Source organism: Microcebus murinus, chromosome X, assembly GCF_040939455.1.
Source record: "Microcebus murinus isolate Inina chromosome X, M.murinus_Inina_mat1.0, whole genome shotgun sequence".
Classification (NCBI taxonomy): Eukaryota; Metazoa; Chordata; class Mammalia; order Primates; family Cheirogaleidae; genus Microcebus; species Microcebus murinus.
The window spans coordinates 79,365,843-79,375,586 of record NC_134136.1 but is presented as its reverse complement, the minus strand read 5'-3'; positions in this window follow the sequence as shown (position 1 = coordinate 79,375,586).

The following is a 9,744-nucleotide window of genomic DNA, read 5'->3' as shown; positions in this document are numbered from 1 at the left end:
GGGTCTGGAGAGTGAGGATGATGTTCCAGAAGAAGACGACTTTACTACATTTGAATCAATGCAGATGGTTGTTCCGTACTTAAAAAAAAAAATAACACATCCCCTGAAAATAAGCCATGGGGTGTCTTCTTGAGGAAAAATAAATGTAAGACCCTGTCTTATTTTGGGGGAAACCCGGTATTAATACACCTATCGTTCTCCTAAATGCACTCTTGCTGCTGGGTAGCAAACACACACCAGCCTTCTTGTTGCTTGGACGCCAGCCCGTCCCGATTGCTTTCGGACCGGACGTCTGACTTCCAAATCCTGGTCTCCACTCTCAGCCCCTTGTTGGGGGCGGCTGCATTTTTATGAACTCCCGCGAACATGCCTCAGGCACTTAAAACACGGACGGATTTCGTTCGGGGCATTTTCTCTCTACAGCGGGTTCGGTCAACGGCGTGTGTTTCCGTCCCCCTAAAAGCAGTAAGAAGAGATGAGCCGGCCACAGAGAACAGACGTTGCAACCTGGATTCAACTGTCTCTTGTGTTTCGTCTTGTCGCTTTTCTGCAAAAGGACCCGCGGGTTCCCTCCCCAAAACCTCTCATGGGAGAAGATGAAGCTAGAACATTTAAGCATCTGTAGCAAAATTCTCCGTGATTTTAAGTATAAGGGATACACATACAAAGATATATCAAGGGGAAAAGTTAAAAAAAAAAATAACACTTAAAGAGTTAAAGTTAAAAGAGTTAAAAGACTCCCACCATCTTTTCTTCCTGCCTGTTAATGTGCTAACTCACGGAAGTCTGTTTTGCTTAGCTTCCGAAAGTCTCAGAGTTTAAGCAAAAGAAACTAAAACATCACTTTTTAAAAAAAAAAAAAATTTTTTTTTTTTTGCAGAATGCACGAGTGATATTGTCTGTCTTGGTGTTCTCTCTCTGTGCTACGTGGTTTAAAACGACTTTATTCTCTTTTTGCAATGCTTGCAGGGACGATCGCTCCGGGCAGCTTGTGCGCTGGGTCAGGCGGTGGGAGCTTTTGCTCTCTCTGCGTTTTTCTTTAAATCCCTACGTTTTTCTGACCTTACCCATGAAAGCCAGACACCAGCGGAAGCCTCTGAATCCTGGACACAGAAAACACGCCCCCGTCCCTAAATGTGCTTTTGTGTCTCCACGTGGGGATGTTTGGAGCCCGTGGTAAGAAACGGTTATCCGGACAGGCCGCATTCCCGTTCTTCCGGAAGGCGTGTCCGTGTGTGTGTGTGGGGGGTGGAGGGGGGGGGGACACGAGCGGGAAATAACATTTTTCTCAAACGTGTCCAAGTCCGAAGAAAGCCCACAGAACAAGCCACAAAAAAAAAAAAAAAAAAAAAAAAAAAAAACGGAAAGAAATTCAGAGTTATTCAGGTTCAAGCGTGCAAAGAGTGACGCTGATAAAAAGAGACCCGGTTCGTTTTTTTTTTTTTTTTTTTTTTGTAAAAGCGATTCACTACATGTTGGCAACAACGTGACCGTTTCTAAGCAAAAGGGCCTTTCAAATCAGCGGTCCCCAAACTTTTCGGCACCAAAAAAGGGACCGGTTTCACGGGAGACAATTTTTCCAGGGTTGGACAAAGCTGGAAGGTTTAACCACGTGGGGCACGGCGCTCACCGGCCGCTGCGGAACCTCGCCCACGGCCGGCGCTCGCGGCCCACACGGCGGTTTGTGCCGTGCACGGACGGCGCGTCTGTCTTGCTCTTGCGTGCCGAGGAAAGCTTGGAAGCACCGCAAGCGTGTTTCACTTTCCGGGCAGCTTTGCCTGTCATGTAAATACCAGAACAGGTAACATAGACATGTGTGTTTTCATTGCATCCTTTTTAAATGTTCACGATTTTATTTTGATGAATGAAAAGTTACAAAAGCCACATCACGGCTGTCGGCTACAGTCGAGGCCGGCCCCGAAACGACTGACCATAAAATAACAGCGTTGCCTGCCATTTTCCACCCCGCCTGCAAGCTGCAAAGGGAGGCAGGACCAAAGCTGCCTGCTTCCCCCCCCCCAAAAAAGCACAGAGCTTCAGTGACGCCAGGGTTTGCAGTCCCGAGAGACAGGTGTGTGTGGACCTCACGCTGGGGACTGCCACCCTCCGGTCCTGTCCCGAGCCCCCCAAGAACCGGAACCCCAACAGCCACTGGTGAGAAACACCACTTCCTTTTCTTTTTTTTTTTTTTTTTCTTTTCTTTTTTGTTTTTTTCTTTTGACAGATTCTCACTCTGTCGCCCAGGCTACAGTGAGTGCCGTGGGGTCAGCCTCGCTCACGGCAACCTACAACTCCTGGGCTCAAGCGATCCTCCTGCCTCAGCCTCCCAAGAGGCTGGGATGACCGGCATGCGCCACCATGCCCGGCTATTTTTTTCTCTATATATATATATATATATTAGTTGGCCAATAAATTTCTTTCTATTTATAGTAGAGACGGGGTCTCGCTCTTGCTCAGGCTGGTTTCGAACTCCTGACCTCGAGCGGTCCTCCCGCCTCGGCCTCCCAGGGTGCTGGGATGACAGGCGTGAGCCGCCGCGCCCGGCCGAGAAACACCACTTTCTTCTGTCCGGCGAGATGCAAACAGGCGCGGTGGAGGGGAGCTCTGGCCCTGGCCCCCACGGCAAGAAAAGAAGAGACCTCGAGCCGGACTGCACAACCTCGAGTGGGGGGGGCACCCTCAGAAACTCCGTCTCCGGCCAAGACCCTCCCAGGGACTAATAGGGGGGCAGCAGGAAGAACCGACCACTCCGGAAAGCTTAGACGCCGCACACCCCGGGAGTGTGGCCCACGCCCACCTGTCCACGGCCTCAGCCCCCCAAAAATGCCGACGCGCCCCTCCCGCCGCCCCCCCACCCTCTCGTGGGTGGCCTCCTTCCCTCCCACTCCCCTCCCCCTCACATGTGGTTTTTATCAAACCCGGGAAGCAGCCGAAACCGGCCGAATCCAATCACGAACTTTTTACACAAGAAGCAAAACCTACACCAAAAAAAACGACAAAAAAAGTTGTGGGGTTTTTTTTGGTCATTTTTAAAAGCCGACTATATATATATATATATTTGTTTTTTGCCGTTTATTCTTTTTTTTTTTCTTCCCTTCCCCCGGCCCGGTGAAAATGACTCAGCCACGCACACAGCGGGCAATCCGTGTGCCACGGTCGGCCGGGAAGCTGAGAAACAAAACGAAAATTGAAATCTCAGCTACGAGGCGCCGGCTCGGGCTGCTCTCAAACGCCACAGCCGTTGGTTACGGCCTCCAGACCCCGACTGGGGTTCAGATCGGGGCTTTTCGCGTCCTTTTCCGGCCTTTCGGGGGAACACAGATTTTTTTTTTTTTGAAACAGAGTCTCACGCTGTCACCCGGGCTAGAGTGAGTGCCGTGGCGTCAGCCTCGCTCACAGCAACCTCAAACTCCCGGGCTCGAGCGATCCTCCTGCCTCAGCCTCCTCCCGAGTAGCTGGGACTACAGGCATGTGCCGCCACCATGCCCGGCTAATTTTTTCTATATATATTTTTTTTAGTGGGCCAATTTGTTTCTTTCTATTTTTAGTAGAGACGGGGGTCTTGCTCTTGCTCAGGCCGGTCTCGAACTCCCGACCTCGAGCGATCCTCCCGCCTCGGCCTCCCAGGGTGCTGGGATGGCAGGCGTGAGCCACCGCGCCCGGCCGGAACACACGTTTTTGACACGGGAAGGGTGCTGCATGCAAAAGGGACTCTGGAAATTCAAGAGGGGACATCCGGCACCCACCGGAAAAGCCCCCAAGACGCTTCTATATCAGCAAGAAAACAACGTCCTATTTTCAGCCACGGTTTTTTTTATCCTCCAACCCCCCCTCCTGCCAATGAGCCTCCTCCAGGGAGAGGTGAGAAGTTTTTTTTTTTTTTTTTTTAACACGTGGATACAAATATTTATAAGTTTATTTATATCTCACTTTTACAAGATGTACATTCATACTACATGGTCTGACAAAATACACTCTGTAGCAAGAAGTACACACAAGCGCGTTTTAGAGTCAGGATCATGCAGGCCCGGCCAAAGAAACCTTCGCAAGAGTGTTTTTTTTTTTGTTTTTTTTTTTTTTTGCCTCACTCTCCCCCCACCCTCCACCTCCACCACCAAAAAAAAAAAAAAAAAAAAAAAAAAAAGCAGAGGGATATGGATTTTACGACTTGTTGGTTTGGGGGGAAAACTCATGTTATTTCTTTTCGTTTTAAGCAATCCCTGAAAAAAAAAAAAAAAAAAAGTCTGTCTGTCCAGACACACCGCGTAGGCATACACGCGACCACCGCCACTGTTACGTTGAAAAATAAATCAACCGGCCTGGGCGTCCACACCAGAGGAGGAAAGCAGACAGAGAGAGAGAGAGAGAGAAAGAGGGAAAAAAATTTAAAAAGCAACAGGCCTCCAGAAATATATAAAAATAAATGCAAGGCAATGTCAAATTTACACTCCAACATAATTAAAATAGCACATATTTATGAATTTTTCAACCCGACGGAAAAAAAAAGAAGAAGAAAAAAATAAATAACACATCCATATTACAAGAGTACCAAGAGGCAGAGAACCTTTGCGTTTCCGAGGAGGGGCCGGGACTCACACACAACCGGCCTGGAATTTGCAAAACCATCACCTTTTCAATAAATAGCGTGTTTCATGAGAGCTTTGAAAGTCGGCATTTTTCTTTTTTTTCCCCCCCCTCTCACATTCCCCCGGCCGATCTCTCAATTAAATATCAAATTTCAATAAAACATTTATAAACGGCATCAAGTTTTCATGGGTGTTGAGAAAAAAAAAAAAAGAAAGAAAAGAAAAGAAAAATCAGCGTGTTCACTAAGCTAATTTTTAATAAATTAGGCACCAGTTATTTAAAAAAAAAAAGAAAGAAAGAAAGAAAGAAAACGCCGAGCTCACTCACGGCATGCCTCTCTTCCCTGACTCCCCAGCCCTGCCCCGACCCGCCCCGAGCCCCCAAAACGTGGAGAAAAGAAGGAACTTTTTAGCAAAGTGCCTTGCAAAAATATATATATATATTTTTTTTTTCCATCACGGTAAGTCTGACGGTGCCGAACGAAGTGAGATCTCCGAGCAGACGCAGGGGGGAGAGAGTGTCTACTTGTTGTCTCGGGGGAAAATTCACCACGAGGGTTATTACCAGGAAACTCGGAGGTGACAATTTGGAGGCTGGGGTTTTCCTTCCACCCTAACCAAAGGGGTCGGCACGGTCTGGGAAGCTGCCCCCCGCTTGTCCCCGCTTAAACATGCAGGTTCCCCTCCGGAGTTTGCCGGGGGGCCACAGGTGCCCACGTGGCTGAGATTGCACACCCGAGGCCGCCACGGCCGAAACTCAGGCTTGCGAGAAATTGGGGCGGCCCCCGGGTGCCTGGCCGGGCTCGGGGCAGGGCGTGGAGGTTACATCTCCTCTACAAGACTGCTGTGAGCAGCCAAAGTAGCCGCCTTCCCGTCCCGGGGTGGGGGGAAACTGAGTCAACCGGATGACCGACCGGCTTCCTGGCTTCCTGTCAACACGGGCAAGAGCACGTCCCCGTTGGTTCGCTGGAGGAGGTGCTCTGGTCCTAACCCTCGGCGACTCTGGGAGGCAGGGCTTTGCAAAAAAGCGTGCAGGAGTGCCGGGCCCAACCCCAACATCCGTCCGACCGATCTATCTCACACCAAAACCCGGCCGAAGCCGCGGCCGCGTGGAGGGAACGAGAGAAGGAAATGGGGGGAAATTGGGAAAGCAGCAGACCGGGCCACCAGCAAACTGCGTGAGGACAGGGCTTTTTTTTTTTTTTTGCTCAACGGGGAGATTATTATTATTATTATTATTTTTTTTTTTTTTGCCCTCGGTGGAACTCTCTGGCCAAGTTTTCAGGAGAAGAGAGAAAACGCCACGTCCCAGGGCTCAGCCCATCTCCGGGGCGGACAGAGCCCCTCGGTTATACCCGCGGCCAAACCCACGGCCGGCCGGAGGGCCAGCCCTCGGCTCCGCCAGGAACTCGTGCCGATGAACGCTCGTCCGGTGGGTCTCACGACCGGACACTGCACCCGGCCACTGGGCACGGGAACCTTTCTCTGGGAGCTGCTTTTCAGCCCTGATCCTTCTCGGTCTGCCGGCGAGCTCGCCCAAACGCAACGGGGAAATAACGCGGGCGCCTTTGAGAGGGACCCCCAGTCCTGAGCAGAATGCAGCCAGCGATGGCCAACATACGCCCCTCCACCTCCATGCACCTCATTTCTGGCGTCCCGCGGCAAAAACGCGCCCTTCCCACGGCAGGCGTAGCTCTGGCAGATGCTCCCTGGGAAACCAAGACCCACACACGTGCCATCCGGAGCTCCCTCTGCCCCCAAAATCCCTCCTACATAACCAAAACAAAAAAAAAAAAAAAATATATATATATATATATATAAAACTAATTTTAACCACTTGGGCACGGCGCTCACCGGCCCACCGAGAGCCCTCGCCCACGGCCGGCACTCACGGTCCGCACGGCGGTCTGCGCTGGGCATGGACGGCAAACCCGTGTAGCTCTCGTGCCACGAGGAAGGCTTGAGGGCACCGAAAGCCCGTTTCACTTTACAGGCAGCTTTGCTCCACGTGTAGGTATCAGAATAGGTAACACACACACACACACGTGTGTGTTTTCACTGCATTCTTCTTAAATGTTCACGACTTTATTTTGATACAGGAAAAGCTGGAGAAGTCACATCACGGCTGTGGGCCACAGCCGCCGTGCGCGTCCGTCTGTGGCTGCCGGCCACGGCCGAGGCCCGTCCCGAAGTGGTTAAAAAAAAAAAGAAAAAAAGAAAAAAAAAGGAAGGTTGGAAGAGAACTATCCGGGGCTCCAGCTCAAGCCACTTCTCTCCTTTGCTTCTACCCTGGGGTTTTTGGGGAGAAAGAGAAAGAGCTGGCACGTGTGTTGCACCCCAAGCTTGGTGACCCACTCTTTCCACCCTGCTGTGGAAAGCCACCCAAGGTCTCTCCCAGGACAGAAGCAAAAACACGGGCAGTTTGAGCAGCGGCACTTGCTCCTGCCGTTCTGCGGGCCGGTTCCGTCTGCTGCAGGGGGGAGGCCCGTGTGTGAGGGCCACACCTTGCTTCACTCTCCAAGTTCGACCAAATGCAAACAGGCATAAAGAGAGGACATCCTCCCAGGAGGCCTGGAGCCCCAGCACAGCTGGGAGCAGGTGGCTCCGCTTCTAAAAAAAAAAAAAAAAAAAAAACCCAGACACTGCCAGGACTAGCAAAAAAAAAAAAAAAAAAAAAAAACCTTCACGTTTTTCTGCTCACATGGACTGAGTTATCGGTTGGGGAGGCAGTGACGACTTAGGGCTATGCTTGGATGAAAATTACTATGACCCCTTTTTGGGGGGGGGAGAAAAAATAAATAAATAGATAAATAACAGGGACGTGCACATTGTTGCCTCAACGCTTCGCCTTTACCTGTGCTGATGAGTGAAGCTGTTTGCTCAAGGTCTCAAAAAAATGCAACTGTGCATTTTTGCACAGGACAGTTTTGGATTATATGCGGGACCCTCTCTCTTTTTTATTTCTTTTTATTCGCGGCTGTTTAAAAATGAAGCTGTGTGGAGGAAGGAGGGTCTCTAAAGCCACCAATGTCTGGGGTTGGGGGTGAGGTGAGGGTGGTGGAAACCAGTTGCAAGTGATTTAAAAACACGGCCTTCCGGCCGGGCACGGTGGCTCACGCCTGTAATCCTAGCTCTCTGGGAGGCCGAGGCGGGCGGATTGCTCAAGGTCAGGAGTTCAAAACCAGCCTGAGCAAGAGCGAGACCCCGTCTCTACTATAAACAGAAAGAAATTAATTGGTCAACTGATATGTATATAAAAAATTAGCCAGGCATGGTGGCGCATGCCTGTAGTCCCAGCTACTCGGGAGGCTGAGACAGAAGGATCGCTCGAGCCCAGGAGTTTGAGGTTGCTGTGAGCTAGGCTGACACCACGGCACTCACTCTAGCCTGGGCAACAAAGCGAGACTCTGTCTCAAAAAAAAAAAAAAAAAAACACGGCCTTCCGTTCTTCCTCTCTGTCGCCTTAGAGCGCTACTAAAATTTCAAAGTAAAAAGTGCGGAAGGTCTTTTTAATTTGCATCAGGAATATCAGGCCGGGCGGGGGACCGGTGGCTCACGCCTGTCATCCCAGCACTCTGGGAGGCCGAGGCGGGAGGATCGCTCGAGGTCAGGAGTTCGAGACCAGCCTGAGCTAGAGCGAGACCCCCCCCCCCCCCCGTCTCTACTGAAAATAGAAAGAAATTCGCTGGGCAACTAAAAATATATAGAAAAAAATCAGCCGGGCATGGTGGCGGTGCGTGCCCGTAGTCCCAGCTACTCGGGAGGAGGCTGAGGCAGGAGGATCGCTTGAGGCCAGGAGTTTGAGGTTGCTGTGAGCAACGGCACTGTAGCTCTGGCAACAGAGTGAGACTCTGTCTCAACAACAACAACAACAACGAAAAAAAGAATATCAGATGATGCAAACCAGAGATGTCCAAATATAACTACCTTTCGGCTCCACGAAAAGGTATAAAATGTTGTTCTCTTACGTGGAAGAACAAAAAAAAATTGCCCTTTTTTTTACCCTCTCTCTCAGAGAGATGTATCCCAGTCAGGAACGAGGAAAGAAAACTGCCTAAATCTGGAAAGATCTAACCCTCTCTGGGCAACGGGAGTCAGTTAACCACGGAAATTTAGTGAGCACCGGCGGGGTGTGGCCAGCTAGGGAAACAAAGGACAGAGAGGTCAGCTTCCCTCTGGGCAGGCCTAGGAAACTAAGGCAAACGGAAAAGAAAACGTCTATCTTCTCGTTCGAGGTAGACAAGCCCGGAATGCCGGGCTCTCCACAGCCGGACACCCAGCACCTGCAAAGCACGCAAGGCCTCACACCCGAGCGGAACTTCTCAGCCGCGCAACGCAGACCCGGAACGCCTTGGCCAGGCCGTCCCACGCGACCCCTCTCTCCCATTCCACGCCAGTGGCTACGACAGGTTGCTATTTGGCGCTTGTACAATTAGGGGACTTTGGGGCGGTGGTGGGAGGGGGGGAGGTGGAGGAAGGGGAGAAAGAAAAGCCGCAGACTGCCAACCAACTCGACCGCCGTAAAACATCCTCTCCAAACTCCCGGGCTGTCCGCCACGCCCTGCCCCTTGCCAACCAGAATCAGCTCACCCACCAAACTCACACCCTGGCACCCTGGGGCTGCACGACCTCGCTTCTGCACCTGTGTTTGGGACAATCTCCGCGGCGCCGCGCCCACTGCTTTGGCAACGGGCCCTGTGCACGGCCAGGCCCCCTGGCAGCACTGCAGGACAAAGTTTTGCCCTCATTACCTGGGCCGCTGACGGGTCAAGAGTGCACACGGCTAATGTCTTTTCTTTCTTTCTTTCTTTCTTTTTTAAATCTATAGTATTTACAATATTGCACTTTTCTGCACGTTCCCATTGCATTTCACTGAAGGCAATGCCGCTGCAGTGAATATGATACCTTAAAACCATGTGTCCGTCTCTTATGCAAGTCATTTGCCTCTGAGTTCTGCAAAAACAGCAAAAAAAAAAAAAAAAAAAAAAGTCAATTCGGGCATCAGAGACTGGAAAAGTTATAAAGTCGCCTGTTGTAGGGCACAAGGAGTCCGAACTCCTCCCAGCGCTCTGGGGCCCAACAGTGGGGCATCCACGCGGTGCCCACAGTTCAGATGCCCAGAAAGGTCACAGTTGGGGGGACAGTCGGGTCTTCCTGA